Genomic DNA, 16,036 nt, shown 5'->3' on the forward strand with positions numbered 1-16,036 from the left:
ACTGACGTACTGCATTACAGCATGATATGCCAGCTGCACAAGAGAAGACCAGAAGGTCATCAGGTCCGCAGAAAAATCATCAAGGACACAGGCTCAACCATACTGGCCACATCCACCCCAAAGTTTGATGTGTTGTGTGTTCTTTGACACTTTTTTGCTCACCACGGTTGTAAAGAGTGCTTATTTGAGGTACTATAGACTTCCTGTCAGCTCAGACCATTCTGGTCATTCTCATCTGATCTCTCTCATCAACAAGATGTTTCAGCCTGCAGACCCTTCACACACAGGACCCCCCCCCCCCCCGGACCATTCTGTGTGAACACTAGAGACTGTTGTGTATGAAATCCCCAGGAGTTCAGCAGTTTCTGACATACTCAAATACTCAAACCAGCCTGTCAGGCACCAACAACCATGCCACAGTTAAAGTTACAGAGATCACACTTTTTCATCATTCTGATGTTTGGTGTGAACTAGGAATGTGATGGTGAGGAAATTTTCCCACCAGATAATCGACGTATGACAACACCGGTAATACCGATATGACCGGGGGGAGGGGCCAAGGGGGGTTCCCCCTCTCTTATGAATGTCCATGTGGAAGTGCGCATTTCACTTTCACTTTGATAAATGAAATCTGACACCTGCTGCTGATCTGTGCTGTGACTCTGACTCATTCTAAATTGAGCAGACGTGTTCAGCTTTTAATTATAGCATCCGTTCTCTAACGGAACTAAATTAATTTCTATTACTATAAAAAGGCAAAATGATGGTGGGGGAGGTGCCACAGTGGGCAAATGTAATTGGTGTGTGGCCCCAACACTGGTAACACCAGGAACACTGGCTATCGCAGCAAGCCTAATGTGAACATTAACTATGACTTGTAGCTGTATGAATTATTGCATTGTGCTGCTGTTGCATGATTGGCTGATTCGATAAGTGCATAAATATGCAGGTGTTCAGGTGCCTAATAAAGTCGATGGTGAGTGTATGAAAATTGAAAATTCTTTCTTTACAGTGGGGTCTTTATAAGCTGGGGACTTCTGTAGGTTAAATATGGGAAAGGTCTTGCCCGTGGTGATCAGATTCTTGACTACTGTTATTTTACACTTAAGGACAGTCTCACAGCCCTCCCTCAACCAGCATTTGGCAAGGCTAATCACATTTCCATACTCCTCTTGACTACTTCCAGAAATTGAAGCCAGTTTCCTGTATACTTTATCAATGATGCCATCAGCATACTCCAGGCTTGCTTCAAAACCACAGACTGGCAGATATTCCACAATGCTGTCACAGCAAACATCAGACAGTCTGAAGGATCACTAAGGACTGCTCCTCAGTGTGGAAAGACCTCCAAAAACTCACAAACTACAAAAAGAAACCACCCAGCTGTAAAGCCAACCCCCACTAGACCAACCAGCTAAATCAGTTCTGTTGCCAGTTTGAGAGACAAGGGTCCTCCAACATTGATGACAGTAAAACACCCCACACACTTTGGCATCTCTCTGCCTCTGCTACCAACACATCTATCCCACTACCCCCTCACAACACTCCAACAAAGAAAGACATACAACTGTATGCTTCCAACTTTGTGGGGAAGGCCCTTTCCTGTTCCAGCATGACCTAAGCAAGATCAAGGTCCATAAAGGTATGACTGGATGAGTTTGTAGTGAAGGAACTCCAACATCCTGCAAAGAGTCCTGACCTCAACCCCAGTGAACACCTTTAGCAATAATATGGAATGCTGAGATGCAAGGCCTTCTCATCCAGCATAAATGCCTGACCTCTCAAATTCCTACAGACACACTCCAAAATCTTGTAGTAAGCCTTACCAGAGGAGTGGAAGCTGTTATAGCTGTAAAGGGGGTGGAGGCAACTCCATATTAATGCCCATGGTTTTGGAATGGCATGTCCAAGAAGCTTTTATAGGTGTGATGGTTAGGTATCTATATACCTTTGGCCATATAGTGTATGTGAGAATTTTGTCTATCTTTGTTCCCACCAAACTCATCATGAATTCAAAAATCTGGGGCAGATGGATCATGGACTTCCTGACAGGCAGACCCCAATGGGTGAGAATCAGTAACTCAACCTCCTCCACACTGACTCCGAACATAGGTTTATCCTGTTTAGTTATGCTTTACCCTGTTTAGACATTGAAGATGTCAGTGAGAACATCCACCAGCTGGTCTGCACATCCTCTGGGCACTCTGCCAGGAATGCTGTCTGGTCCAGCAGCTTTCTGTGGGTTGACTCGGCATGGAATCTTCCTCACATCAGCCGTGGTTAACACAGCACCTGGTTGTTGGGAAGAGGGATGGTCTTCCTCACCAAACTGAGCGTGGAAGTTGTTCAGCACATCTGGAAGGGAGGCATCACTGTCACAGGTGGGTGATGTTGTCCTATATTTGCTGATGGCCTGAGTGCCCTGCCACATGCGCTGCATGTCGCCACTGTCCATGAAGTGGCTATGGATTTTCTGCATGCTTTGCCTCTCTGATGGCCCGGGACAGTTTGGCCATCCCTGTTCTTAGTGCCGCCTTATCTCCTGCTCTGAAGGCATAGACTCAGGTCCTCAGCAGAGCATGCACCTCCACAGTCTTCTGGTCTGAATATGATGGTCTTGGAGACAGTGATGCCATCAATGCACTTGCTGATGTAGCTGGTCACTAATGCTGTGTATTCCTCTAAACTGCTGGAGTCGCTATCGATTGCAGCCTCCCTGAACATGTACCAAGCCGTGTGCTCAAAACAGTCCTGAAGTGCAGAGATGGCTCCTGCTGGCCAGGTTTTCTCCTACTTCAAAATCAGTTTGGGGTATCTGACGAGTAGTCTGTATGATGGGATTAGTAGCCGAGGTGGGGGTGGGGCTCTGCCCAGTATGCGCTGGGGATGTTTGTGTAAACAAGATCCTTAGCATTCGCCCCTCTCTGTGCAAAATCCACATTAATGGATTTTACGGAGAATTGACCTCTGGTAACAATAAACAGTCCATCAGGGTGTGCATTCTGCAGTTTGCTCACAGCCCCAAACAGTTCACAGTGCACTACCTTCATATTAGCACTAAGGGGAATGCACGCTCCGATTATAAGGACAGTGGTGAATTCCCATGTTAAATAAAATGGTCTGCACCTAACAGTCACAAACTCCACCAGCGATGAGCAGTAAATAGAAACTAGCACAGAGTTCTTGCACTATTCCGTGTTGATGTAAACACATAAGCCACCACTGCCAGCCTTACCACATAGAGCTGCCTTTCCGTTGGAGCGTAATGAGGAGAGCCTCTAGCTGAATGGCAGCCACATATCCGAGTTGACAAAGACACAGCAGTCTCTAAATTCACGCCGTGTAGTTTGCTGGAGTTGGATCTGGTCCAATTAATTGTCCAGGGAGCAGACACTGAAGAGCAGAATTGATGGGAGAGCCAGTTGGCTAGGGTTTGTTTTTAGCCTAGCATGGACCAGCCGCCCTTTTGCCGTGCTTCCCCTTTCTCACACACTGCTTATGACGTCCCCTCCCCCAGCCACCAGCATCAGGTGACACTGAGGGCTGGAGGCCTGGTCCTCACAACAAGTGAAATTGCATAGCTTCTCAAGCAGATCATCATGCAGGTTGGTTGTTGCATGATTTCTATATTTCAACAGTGTCTGCCGATGGTATACACAAACACCAGTTGCTCCGATGTCCATGTACTGTAAAAAACAAACAAACAAAAAAAATCAGGCTAAGAAACAAAAATAGCACCATTTTGAATCCGGAGAGGCCGCTGCGTACTACTTCATGCCACCATCTTGGATCATGTGAGGTCTCTCACTGCGGAGAGCAAAACTAAATTGCTAGGACTTTAGGGGCACCATGAGCAGTAGTTGTATATCAGGTGTCAGGGAGGCAGACATTTCTTGGGGTTTTAAGAATAAGCAGCTTTTCCAAGATAGTTATTAATGTAGAAGCTAATGATATATGCCTTCATTAGTCAGAGGTTTCTCTGGCAGCATACACGGTGTAGCTTACAGCAGGTTACGGTTCCTGGACTTTGTAGATAATTTCAGTACTTTTGAGGGCAAGATTGGATGTTTAAAGTTGGATGGTATCCACCCCACTTGGGAAGTTGCTGATCTCACTTTTTGCAGCCAAGCTCATAGTCTCTCAATGGGCTAGTTAATCACGAACGATCCTGTCAGGGATTGTTGCGAGTTAGGGCCAGGCAGCACAAGTCTTATCTGACTTACTGTTATCAGTTTATTACTGTTATCAATTGTGACTGCTCTATGCATACAAAATTTAAGGCCCTTTTCTAGGCCAGCTGCTCTTTACTCTACATATGCTACCTCTGGGTAGAATTATTCATAAACATGGTATTAGCATGGTATTTAAGCAAAGTCAGATGATAGACACCAGTTTAATAGGGTTAAGGACACTAGACACTGGATGCTGAGTAACTTCCTCCTAATTAATTCTGAGAAGACAGAAGTACTTCCACTAGGACCAAGGCAACATTCTGGCTACATACTGTACGCTCTCACTTGAACCTCATATAGACAATATTTACTAGGATAGCCTTTTTTCACGTCACTGTCCTTGTGGACACTTGACCATCATACCCTTGTGTGAGTCTACCGCAAACTCTTACCACAAACTTAGAAACACACAATTGTATAGGATGTATTTATATGCTGTAGCATTACAATTTCCCTTCTATGGAACTAAGGGGTCAAGCCCAAACCTGTTCCAGCATGTCAGTGCTCCTGTGCACAAAGAGAGGTCCATGAAGACATGGTTTGCCAAGTTTGACATGGAAGAACTCGAGTGTCCTGCACAGACCCCTGACCTCAATCCTATTGAACACCTTTGGGATGAATCAGAATGCAGACTGCACCTCACGCTTCCTCACCCTGACCTCACTAATGTTATTTTGGTTGAATGGGCAAATCCCCACAGTCAAAATTTAGTGGAAAGCCTTCCCAAATGAATGGTTAATATTAAAACAGCAAAGGCGGAATTAAATGTGGAAATCTGGGATGTTAAAAAAAGCACATGTGGGTCTGATGGACAGGTATCCACAAACATTTGTCCATTCAGAGTATAATTTCACTACAGGATGCAGAAAAAAAACAGTCCATGCTTGTGTTACCTCTAGGTCAGACTATTATAATGCACTGTTGTCTGGATGCTCCAGCAGGTGCATGAACAAGCTCCAGATCCAAACGTAGGGATGGGGAGTGTTCATAGGACAGAGAGACTTGGTAAACTGGGATGTTTTAATGCTGTCACCCACCCAACCTCATAAAACTTAGGCTTGTTGATAGTGGAGAAGCAGGATGCTTTTTGTCCCAGGGTGCCTTCATTCTAGTATTATCTTTTGGCTCTCTCTTTTAGCTATTCTTATATGGCTAGACCTGCTGGAGTCCCTGCTTCCACTCAGATCACAATGTACACTCCCTAAAGCACCGAAGGATTAGAACATATCTAATAATATGTTCTTTCTCTCTCTAAAGCAAGTGACTTATGCAGCCTGATCTGATCCTGACTCTGTTTAACGTTATAGTTTTACTGTTTAACGTTATAGTATACAGCTGTGGAAGACTAGCGACTTAGAACAGCATTATCTGGGGTCACCCAGAAGTTGAGTTCCCTTTTCAATCTGGTTCCTCTTAAGGTTTCATGTCTGGTTCCTCTTAACGTTTCATCTGGTCTCTGGGAGTTTTTCCTTGCCACTGTTGCTTCTGGCTTGTTCATTAGGGATCTAAATCTACATCCGGATTTCTGTAAAGCTGCTTTGTGACATTGTCTCTTGTTAAAAGCACTATTACAGGAAGTTATGTTGACAGCAGCAGCTCCAGTGGTAAAATGCTTTACCTCAGACCATTACAGCATTGATTGAATGCTCAATGGCTGTAATTATTAACAGAAAAAAATTAAAATAGTAATGACAGATGCTTCACAGCAAGGCTGGAAAGTGTCTGAAAAACTTAAAAATGAAAGTAAGCTCCTTGAAATGAATGTCACCACCAAGGGTGCACCAAATAGCAAGGGATGTGAAGAGATGTCAACCTGTTCCAGCATGACAACATGGTTTGTCAATTTAGAGTGGAAGAACTCGAGTGGCCTGCAAAAAGCCCTAACCTCAAACTCACTGAACAACCTTGGTATAAAATGGAATGCCAACTGGCCTCCTCACCCAACATCAGTGCTGTGCTTCAAAATGCTCTAGTGGCTGAATGAACAAATCCCCCCACAGCCACACTCCAGAATCTAGTGCAAAGACTTCCCAGAAGAGTGGAGTTTATTATAACCACAAAGGGGGCCTAAATCTGGAATGTCCACAAAGTTTTGACCATATAGTATATGTAAGCATATGGACTCAAGTCATATCCAGCACTGCATAAATAATGAGAAATTGGGGTCCCAGGTTTGAAAACAACATTTATGTGTATGTTGTGTTTCGCACTTTCAATTCGAAAACAAAAACAAAAAGTAGAAGTAGCTGCATCCTCCTATCAGCATGGCCTTTTGATATATGTAATACAGCCATGCCACACACAGCCTGCATGCCAACAATACCGTGAAGCATCAGTTTTATGCTGTGAAGTCATAGAGTCAAGTAGTTAATTTTGCCGAGTGAGCACAGGTGGACCAAAGGAATGCAACAAGAGAAAAACATCACACAGAGCTGACTGTAAAATAAAGCACGGAATCTGAAAGAGGCCAGAGCTTCCATTCACACACACCTGGCTGACACATACCTACTCAGAAGACTAAAGTCAGTCAAACAGAGTGTTACAGAAGCAGCTATATAATATTGGCATGCTAGCTAAGAAACACAGTGTCACAAATGCAAAAACAAAAAGTGCTGTGATCTAAGTGTGTCTAAGACCAGAAAAAAATTAAAACCGAGAAACACACACTGTTCATGAACTAGCTGGTTAACCTTAGCTAGCAAGCTAAAAACATAACAACAAACTATTTTCTGGCTAATATTTTGGTAGCTAACTAATCAGCAAACAATTGAAAACAACTGGACTACTGATCAGGTCATGAGTTCCCAGCACAGAAAGGGACATTCCCAGCCTTTGCACGTAGAATTTGCACGTGTCCAAAGTTTATAATATGGCGCAAAGTACCAGGTGTTGGCAATAAAGGCGCTATATTACCCCAGGCACATCCAAATCGCAGAAGAATGCATTTATGAAAATAGTAGTCATTTCATATCTCTGTCACACTGCAGCTTTTACTTTACAGCCCCCTTGCAAATTAGCAGTGTATGACTCCAACAGGGTGCCAGAATGTGCATAAGGTATGTACTGGAAGTAAAAGACTCAAGCATCAACTTATGCACTTGCGGTCACATATCTGTACTTGCATAGCAAATATAGCAGGCCTAACAGGGTCTTATGTTGGGGTATCCTCCCTGTTCACTATAAGGCTCAAAGCTGGTTATGCAGCAGTCATTGGCTATGTTTACATGCACATCAAATTCTGTTTAGGGTCTATATTCAGGTTGCAGCCATTTTCTGAATACAATGTTTATACGCATACAGGCATCGAATATTCCTGTATACATGGTTGCTGTAAGTATGCCTGAGTTGCCATTCCTAAATACCTAGTCTACAGCGAAGCATCTGTTAGCACCCACAATTCCTTGTGAACTGAGCATGCACATATATCTCTTTTCAAGGGATTTTCTGAATAAGGTGTTTACATGCAACAAACTTCCGATTAAAACAGGCGTATTCCAGGGCTAGAAATCAGAATTTGGGGAATCAGAGCATTGTCTTAATCTGAATCAGGCAATCGGACTGTGGTGTTTACATGACTCAGTGCTAAATAGAATATTGTCAAATTCTGATTAATATTGGAATATTGAAGTACATGTAAACATAGCCACTGATAGTGGTTGGACCTTCTTTTATGCACAAGGTTGTGATGTAATAAGTAGATTTTTTATTAAAAGTCAGAGGAAAAAAACATGATTATTGAGGCATAGGACAAAAAACTTAACATATAATGTTCCTGACCTTCTGTGAGTCACACAGACAGTGCTGTAATAGTAATACACAGTCAGTCTTTACAGTGAACCCTGTGTCAGGGGTGTCGGGTGAGAATTAGCAGGAAATTTGTACACCTAGGTTATATACCAGCTCAGATACATCAATAATCATCATGCCTCAGCTTTAGGTAATAAAGAAGTTTGACAGTAGAATTTATTATTTATTCACTAATTTATTGGGAAGCTAGTGATTGTGTTATTTCCTTGTATTTAACTTATACATATTAACATATTGCTATGTGTTTTGACTAGTGTGCTAACACATAATTTGGCTCGTGCCTAAAGTGTTGACAGGCTGGAGAACAAAATGCAAAGTTTAGATAATAAATAATAAAATCATGCAGCTTACAGAAAGAGTAAACAAACTATACAAATAGGAAGAAACAAGACATGATACTTGTATTTCAGATAGCTAGCTAGAGTTAGTGGGCTAGTTTGTGTCTTTCACAATTGTACGTACATGGAGCCACATCTGATGAAGACGGACACTAGCCTACACAGCAGCATGCTGTAAGATTACAGCTATTAGGTTAAACCGCAACTCGAACTCCATTTCCCAGCATACATAGAAGACATACACTTCCACGCTCACAGTCACCGGACTTTTAATGCCACAAACCTGTTTGTAATCACTGACTCATCACTCATCACTGTTCACCTATATAAGCCTCATTCTGTTTCAGCCTCACTGCAAAGTAATGTGTTCTGTCATTTCCAAGTCATTATTATTGGTCTTTGCTTCCTGGTTTCAGTCTTTTCAATCTGGATGAGGCACTGCAACAAGGCAATATTCATCACTCCACGTCACCCGCTGCAATAAGCTTTTTCTTTGTGGCCAAGAAGGGGGGCAGCCTCAGACCATATATTGACTATTGGGGGCTCAACCAGTGCTCAGTCAAGTATTCATATTCCCTTCCACTAGTCACCTCAGCCCTGGAACAGCTGCGAACCACCAAATACTTCAACAAGTTGGACCTCCGCAGTGCATACAACCTGGTGCGGATATGGGAAGGGGACGAGTGGAAAATGGCATTCAGTACGGCGACTGGCCATTATGAACATCGCATAGCACCCCCTCCGGGCTGGTTTCAAGGAAATACACGGAGTAACAGTCAGCCTCACCTTGGGGTATCACCCAGAGTCCAATGGCCAGGTTGACTGGGCCAACCAGGAGATAGGCCACTTGCTCCACTCTTTTTGTAGCCAAAACCCTGCAGACTGGTCACAGTTCCTCGGCAGAGTATGCCCAAAAGTCCCTTTGCCATTCAGCCACTCGGTGCGCACTGGGTTATCAGCCACCCCTGTTTCCTTGGAACACCACTCCCACCAACTCACGAATGAATGGTTCCGGCATAGCGAGCAGGTGTTGGCATACATCCTCCAAAGACTACAACAAGCGGCTCAAACCTCCAAATAACAAGCTGATTGTCACAGAAGACCCACACCCCGCTATAAACAAGGAGACAGGACGTGGCTTTCCACCAGAGACTTGCCTCAAGCCCAGGTCTGTAAAAATCCAAGTCCTCGATACACCGGTCTGTTCAAGATACTGAAACCACTCAACGATGTCGCATACAACCTGGACCTTCCCCGACACTGGCACATAGCCCACACATTTCATGTGTCCCATCTCACGCCAGTTGTGACAGGACCCCTTGCCATTAACCAACAAACCAGGACCGAACCCCCCCCAAGAGATTGAAGGCTAACCGGTCTACAACGAGAAAAACATCCTGAACTCCTGCTGTCATTAAGGAAAGCTGCAATACCTCATTGAGTGGGAAGGGTATGGGCCTGAAGAACAATGCTGGGCACCAGCACACAACATTCTGGATCCCAACCTCTGCAGAGTCTTCCATGCTAAGTCTAACTCCATTTCCCAGCATACATATTGGCCTACAAACATGGCCACCCCGGACTCTACTTCCCACAACACACACACACTTATATGCTCATAGTCACCATACTTTTAATGACACACCTGCTTGCAATCACTCACTCATCACTGTTCACCTATATAAGCCTCATTCTGTTTCAGCCTCACTGCGAAGTAATGGCTCAATTTCCCTTGGGTTCCATCATAACGAAGTCGTGATTATTGTTCTTTGCTTCCTGGTTTCAATCTTTGCCTTTGCCCGTGTTTTGGATTACTGAATTTTTACTCTGTTTGATCACTTGACCCTGGACTGTTTATCACACTGCTTTTGCCTTATGTTTTGGATTTGTCTGCCTTTCTAATAAACTGTCATTTTACCTGCACTTGCATCAAGTCTATCGAGTCTGTGTTATAACAACAGCTGAGCAACCTAGAGGTTCTTCTTTACCTGGTACTCAGTAAGAGTTATGTTTATGTGCACTATGAAGTATGCTCATAATGCTCCTATAACACTGAGGACGCACAAAGCAGATTATCATATCCTCAGAGTGGTACATACTTGGGATATGATGATTAGGAGACAATAAATGAAAATTTCAGCTTTCATTTCCTCATACTTACATCTAGATATTAAACAACTTGGAACATGGCACCTATTGTTTGAACCCACCAATATTTTTCAATGACCAAAAATATTGAACATTGACTGTTAAATTGACTGTTTGAATAAATTAATAGCTCTGAATGTCTACTCCTGGTTTGAGCCTTAGGTTTCACCTCTGAAGACTGTATTTTTTGTTAAAAAGGATACACCAACATCAAGACCAGAGAGCTGTCTATGGGAGAAAAGCAAGTCATTTTGAAGCTGAGAAAAGAGGGAAAATCTATCAGAGCCATTGTACAAGCATTGGGCTTAGCCAATATAACTATTTGGAATGTCCTGAAAAAGAAAGAAACCACTTCTGTACTAACAACCAAATATGGAACAGGTCAGCCAAGGAAAAAACAGCAGTGAAATGAAATGAAAAACATTGTGAGAGCTGTGAAGAAAACCCCAAAAACAACAGTTAGTGACATCACCAACAACCTCCACAAGCCACGGGTGAGTGTATCACAATCCAGCATTCAAAGAAGACTTTAAATAGAAATATAAAGGCCATACCACAAGATGCAAACCACTCATCATCAGTAAGAATCGGAAAGCCAGGTTGGAATTTGCAAAGAAATACAGAGATGAGACACAAAGGTTCTGGAACCAAGATTAACCTCTACCAAAGTAATGGAAAAGCTAAAGTGTAGAGAAAGAACGGATCTGCTCATGATCCAAAACATAGAAGCATCAGTCAAGCAAGGTGGAAGTAGTGTCATGGCTTGGGCTTGCATGGCTGCTTATGGAACAGACTCACTAATATTTATTGATGATGTAACTGTTGATGGTAGCAGTAACCCAAAGAGCACTTCCAACACAACAAAGGACTTCATCAGGGGGAAAAAGTGGAAGATTTTAGACTGGCCAAGTCAATCACCAGTCTTTAGCCCAGTTGAGAAGTCTTTCACCTCCTAAAGAGGAGACTGAAATGCCCCGAAACAAACAACAACTGAAAGAAGCTGCAGTACAAGCTGGAAAAGCGACACAAAAGAAAAATGCAACAGTCTGGTAATGTCAGTGGGTCACCGGGTTGATGCAGTTATTGCGAACAAGGGATATGCAACCAAATATTAAGTGTTAAGACTGTTCCTATACTTTTGCTCCCCAAAGAATTGTATGTTCTGCCAACTAAGGTAAGTTTATGGTTTAAGTAGTTTAACACATCTAGATGTAAATATGAAGAAATGAAAGCTGAAATTCTGATCTATCATCTCATATTAATCTTTTTTATTTGAAACCCAGATGTCTTCAATGTATAGCAAAAAAAATGGAACTGGCCTTGTTGTTCAAATACTTTCAGAAGGGACTGTATATGAATTAATAACTGAGCCATTTTCTTCATAAAATCAAATATGCGACATGCAACAAATATGGAGTTGGAGCATTAAGTTATTTAGGTTTAAAACCATGGTGGTATTGGTGAAGTTGCAGAAGGACCAAATTGATACTGATACATGTTCTGATCAAATGCATCATGCATAAAAAACTGTATAATCAAAGCTGTTAAGACAGGTCAAGCGGTTTCTTTAGACCTTTATCAGACATATAGTTACATTAGGGGACAGACCCAGCATGCCTGGGACTTTTCTTACCTTATCACTGTATCACACTAGGTCAAAGAACATACTGTTTCAAAGAATCCCATCAAAATTACAGGCTTCATTCTTATAATGCTAAAATATTTGCAGATGGTTTCATGGAAAGTGTGAATTGAAACTAGTGTTCAACAGTTTGAGTTTTCACTTGTTCTTTTCAATTTATCAACCTGAACACTATTTGGCTTTCTTGCAAATAACTAAATCATTCACATAGAAAATGGTAGCTCATTCAGTGTTCTAATTCTGGAAAAAACAATCTTATTCCAGTCAAGAGGAGCAATGAACAGCAGCATTATGAGTCATACGTAGAAACCCAGCAAAACGGAAAAATCAGAGCATGAAACTCAATGGGCAAACTAAGAATACCTATACTGATACCTATGTCTTTTATGAAGTTATAAAGTTTTCTAAATATTTTACCTGCTTGAATAATATGATAGTGTTTTGATTAAAAAAAAGTGGGGTATGAAATAAGATAACATTCCAGAGGATTAAAAACACTAGATAGGTATTTTTCAACAAATAAATGGCAATCCCAACTCTAAATTTTCTAAGACCCTGAAAGAAGAGACTGTAGTCATGTTGCTTTCCTCAACAGTCACCCACATAAGGAACCATAAGTTCCCTTTCTGGCAGTAAGATAGAGCAGTTACATTTGAGTAATGATTATACCAGAAATGCGATGCCACATGAATTTTTGTTTTCCTGGTTTTATAGATTTACTATAACATAATGATGTTCCATATACCTCAGACAGATTTACACCCATTAAGGTTAGCGCTAAAACAACTTTACACTGGAAAACCCCAATGAGATAATAGAAGCTTAATATAATCTTAACCAGGGTCTCAAAAAACATTTGTTTATAGTAATGCTATGAACAATCAAATAAAACCCCAAGCCATCTTGTATTTAGGTTGCTAATAGTTGGATTCCATGTAGTATTGCTTTTGTTTAAAGATTTGTTTTCAACATTATATCCAACTGTGGTTTAATGTTTTTGCTTATAGTTGTTTCTCGTTGGTTAAATACACACTATATGCCACACTATATGCCTGTGTGTAAGTTTTCCAATGATTATCTTAATGAAATAAGATGGGGCAGCTGTGGCTCAGCTGGTAGAGCGGGGTGTCCACTAATCATAGGGTTGGCGGTTTGATGCCCGGCCCACATGACTCCAAATGCCACAGTGTCCTTGGGCATGACACTGAACGCGAAGTCGCTCCCAATGGCAAGTTAACGCCTTGCATGGCAGCTCTGCTAACATTGGTGTGTGTGTGTGTGTGTGAATGAGACACAGTGTAAAGCGCTTTGGATAAAAGCGCTATATAAGTGCGCCATTTACCAAGATGCGCGTCAAAGCTGCCAACTGAAAGCAAATGACTACAAATTTGTTGTGATTCTCGACACACGTTTGAACAGAAACGTCAGTTCTAACAGTGACCATATTGTGTAGCAAAATCAAGTGATAATGTTAATAATGCTGGCAGAATGGCTATCTGAGCCCCTTTTGCATCATGATCATTCTCCTGTACCGCAAATGACTACAGGTTCACTTACAAGCAGGCTCACTATTAGACAGCTGAAACACAAGTGTGGGGAAAGTGAAGATGAATATCCAGCAAAACAAATTTGTTGGAATTTTTGAGGGTGATTATGGTTGTGATGCTTATATGGTATCTTCAATAAATTGGGTAAAGCCATGTGAAAAACTAGCTTGCCTAATCTTGTTTCAGCCCTAACGAGCCCTACGTTGTTTTCTAGTGTTACACATACATGTCTTGCTAATTTGGGAGGCGAACAGAAGCAAATTAACGTACATGTTCCATTGTCCTTCGTCAAGTAAACTGTCCGTTTCATCAGGCAAATTTTATTTGCATTCTGTCTGACTGTTCTTGGCTTTTTACAGTCTAATGGAGTAGAGTAAACTGAATACTGAAATTTAATTGAACAAAATCAGAGTTTCTGATTTCTTTGTTTTTGTTATACACTTAAGACAGTTGGGTTTGAAGTCAAAAGATGAACATGAGACGACAGATCAGAATTTCAGCTTTCCTCATATTTACAAATTAAATAAATTAAATTACACTTGGTAACTGTACATAAAAAATAATAAAGCTCTTCAAGTGTATTTGAACAGCACATCTGCCCACGTCAAGGTCAATGATTCAACCTTCTGGTGTTTGCTATTTGTATAATTATTTATACTACTACTTATTACTACTACTACCAATTACACTACATTGATATTCATTTTGATTATTTAACTGTATTAACAAAGCAAGCATTTTCAGTTTAAAGTTTTATGCTCAAGCTTTACATCCACACTCATACCAGAGGCGAGTTTGACCGTACACATACAGAACAGGGTTTTCCCTAGGTTTTCAGAGGGCTTAGGTGCTGTCTGAGTTCCAGGGGTGGTGGTGGTTGGGGGGTTTGAAATTATTCAAAGGAAATTTTAAGTTTTTTTTTCCACATTGTTTTCAACAATTATGCTTACCAGATTTGTGAAAGAAAGCTGGTAACACTTACTGTACTTACAGTCAAAAGTCTATTTTCATTTCAAAAGTCATTTCACCAAATTACATGTTTGAGATTTAATGAAAATATATGTGGATTACCTCAACTTATATACATAGGAAGAATAAATGTGTTGAAATACACATGTAATTATTTTGAAAATGCAACCAAAGGATATCATGGAGACAGACGGAATTTTTAAATATTTATTTCAACATTTATTTCTTTTTTAAAGCACCTGTTTTAAATAATAATCCTATGGAGTAGACCTTATTTTCAAAAAACGCCACGAGCTTCTTTTGGGGACGCTCTCAACTGCATTTTTGAGCAGTGCTCTTTTTTTGTGTGCGTGTCTGTGTTTTTTTTTAAATAAAAATGATTTGACCATTGGTTCTCATCAGAAACAGACATTACATGTGAACACAGCCTAACTTTGTTCAGCTACCAAGCCACATTAGATACTAGCGTTAGTTCAATCGAGGCATCATTAATGTAACATCAACTAACTAGCCTCACTGGTTAACGTAACTTAACTTATTACATGAATATCAATGTAAGGTAGCTAGGTTAGCAATTTCTTTAGTTGTAAAATATGCTACATTAGTTACATATTTTCTGTATCCGCTATCACTATTGTTAACATCCAAATAATTATTCCATAATAAAAAAAAAAAGTTTATACTTCATTTAGTCTTTGTTGAGGAATCTCACCTTTGTTTTTACATTCATTCTGATATGTCGACTAAATGCCGTTTTACGATTCATTCGGCTTAAGGTGCTCTGCCAGAAAAGTCTTTCTATGGTAGGGAAAACCCTGCAGAATAATTTGATGAATAAGAACATTGTGGGTGAAGACTGCCTATTCTTGTTACATGATCAGCTTAATGAAAAAGGGCCAATGTTTGAGTAGCTAAGCTTCTCCCTGTAAATTCTGTGAAGGTAATTCACCGTCAGAGCTGTTGGATCCATATTGTAGGAAATTTGACATACCAGCTCAAACACGTGTTGTAATCATGCCAAAAAAGTATGAGATAGCACATGTTCGAGTTGTTAAAAATTTCAGACAAAACACACTAACATGAGATGTGGAAGGCAGTCTGTCTACATAGACAGTCTGTACTCAATCAATTAAGAGCCCACTTGGTGATATGTTCACATCTTGGAAATAAAATGCTGATAGTTCTTTAACTAAAATTCCTTACCGAATGTTTTTGAAGTTGAATGTTATCTAGTGCACAAGCAAGTCAAAAAAGGTGTTGCAAAGTTGGAACATTTTCTCTCTGCAGGAGCCTCATGGTAGCAAGCTCAAAACAAGCCCCTTTTCGTAGGAAAAAGGCCTCTCTTTGTAATGT

At 41.1% G+C, this 16,036-nt stretch overlaps 1 protein-coding gene across 4 annotated transcripts in view; it reads right to left on the reverse strand.

The window, feature by feature from the left end:
• The window catches only part of LOC128601116 (uncharacterized), a 31,898-nt gene that overhangs the window by 8,729 nt on the left and 7,133 nt on the right, over window positions 1-16,036 (reverse strand). The gene's annotated exons all lie outside the window — the stretch shown is intronic.

This window comes from Ictalurus furcatus, chromosome 25 (genome assembly GCF_023375685.1).
Source record: "Ictalurus furcatus strain D&B chromosome 25, Billie_1.0, whole genome shotgun sequence".
NCBI classification, from domain to species: Eukaryota; Metazoa; Chordata; class Actinopteri; order Siluriformes; family Ictaluridae; genus Ictalurus; species Ictalurus furcatus.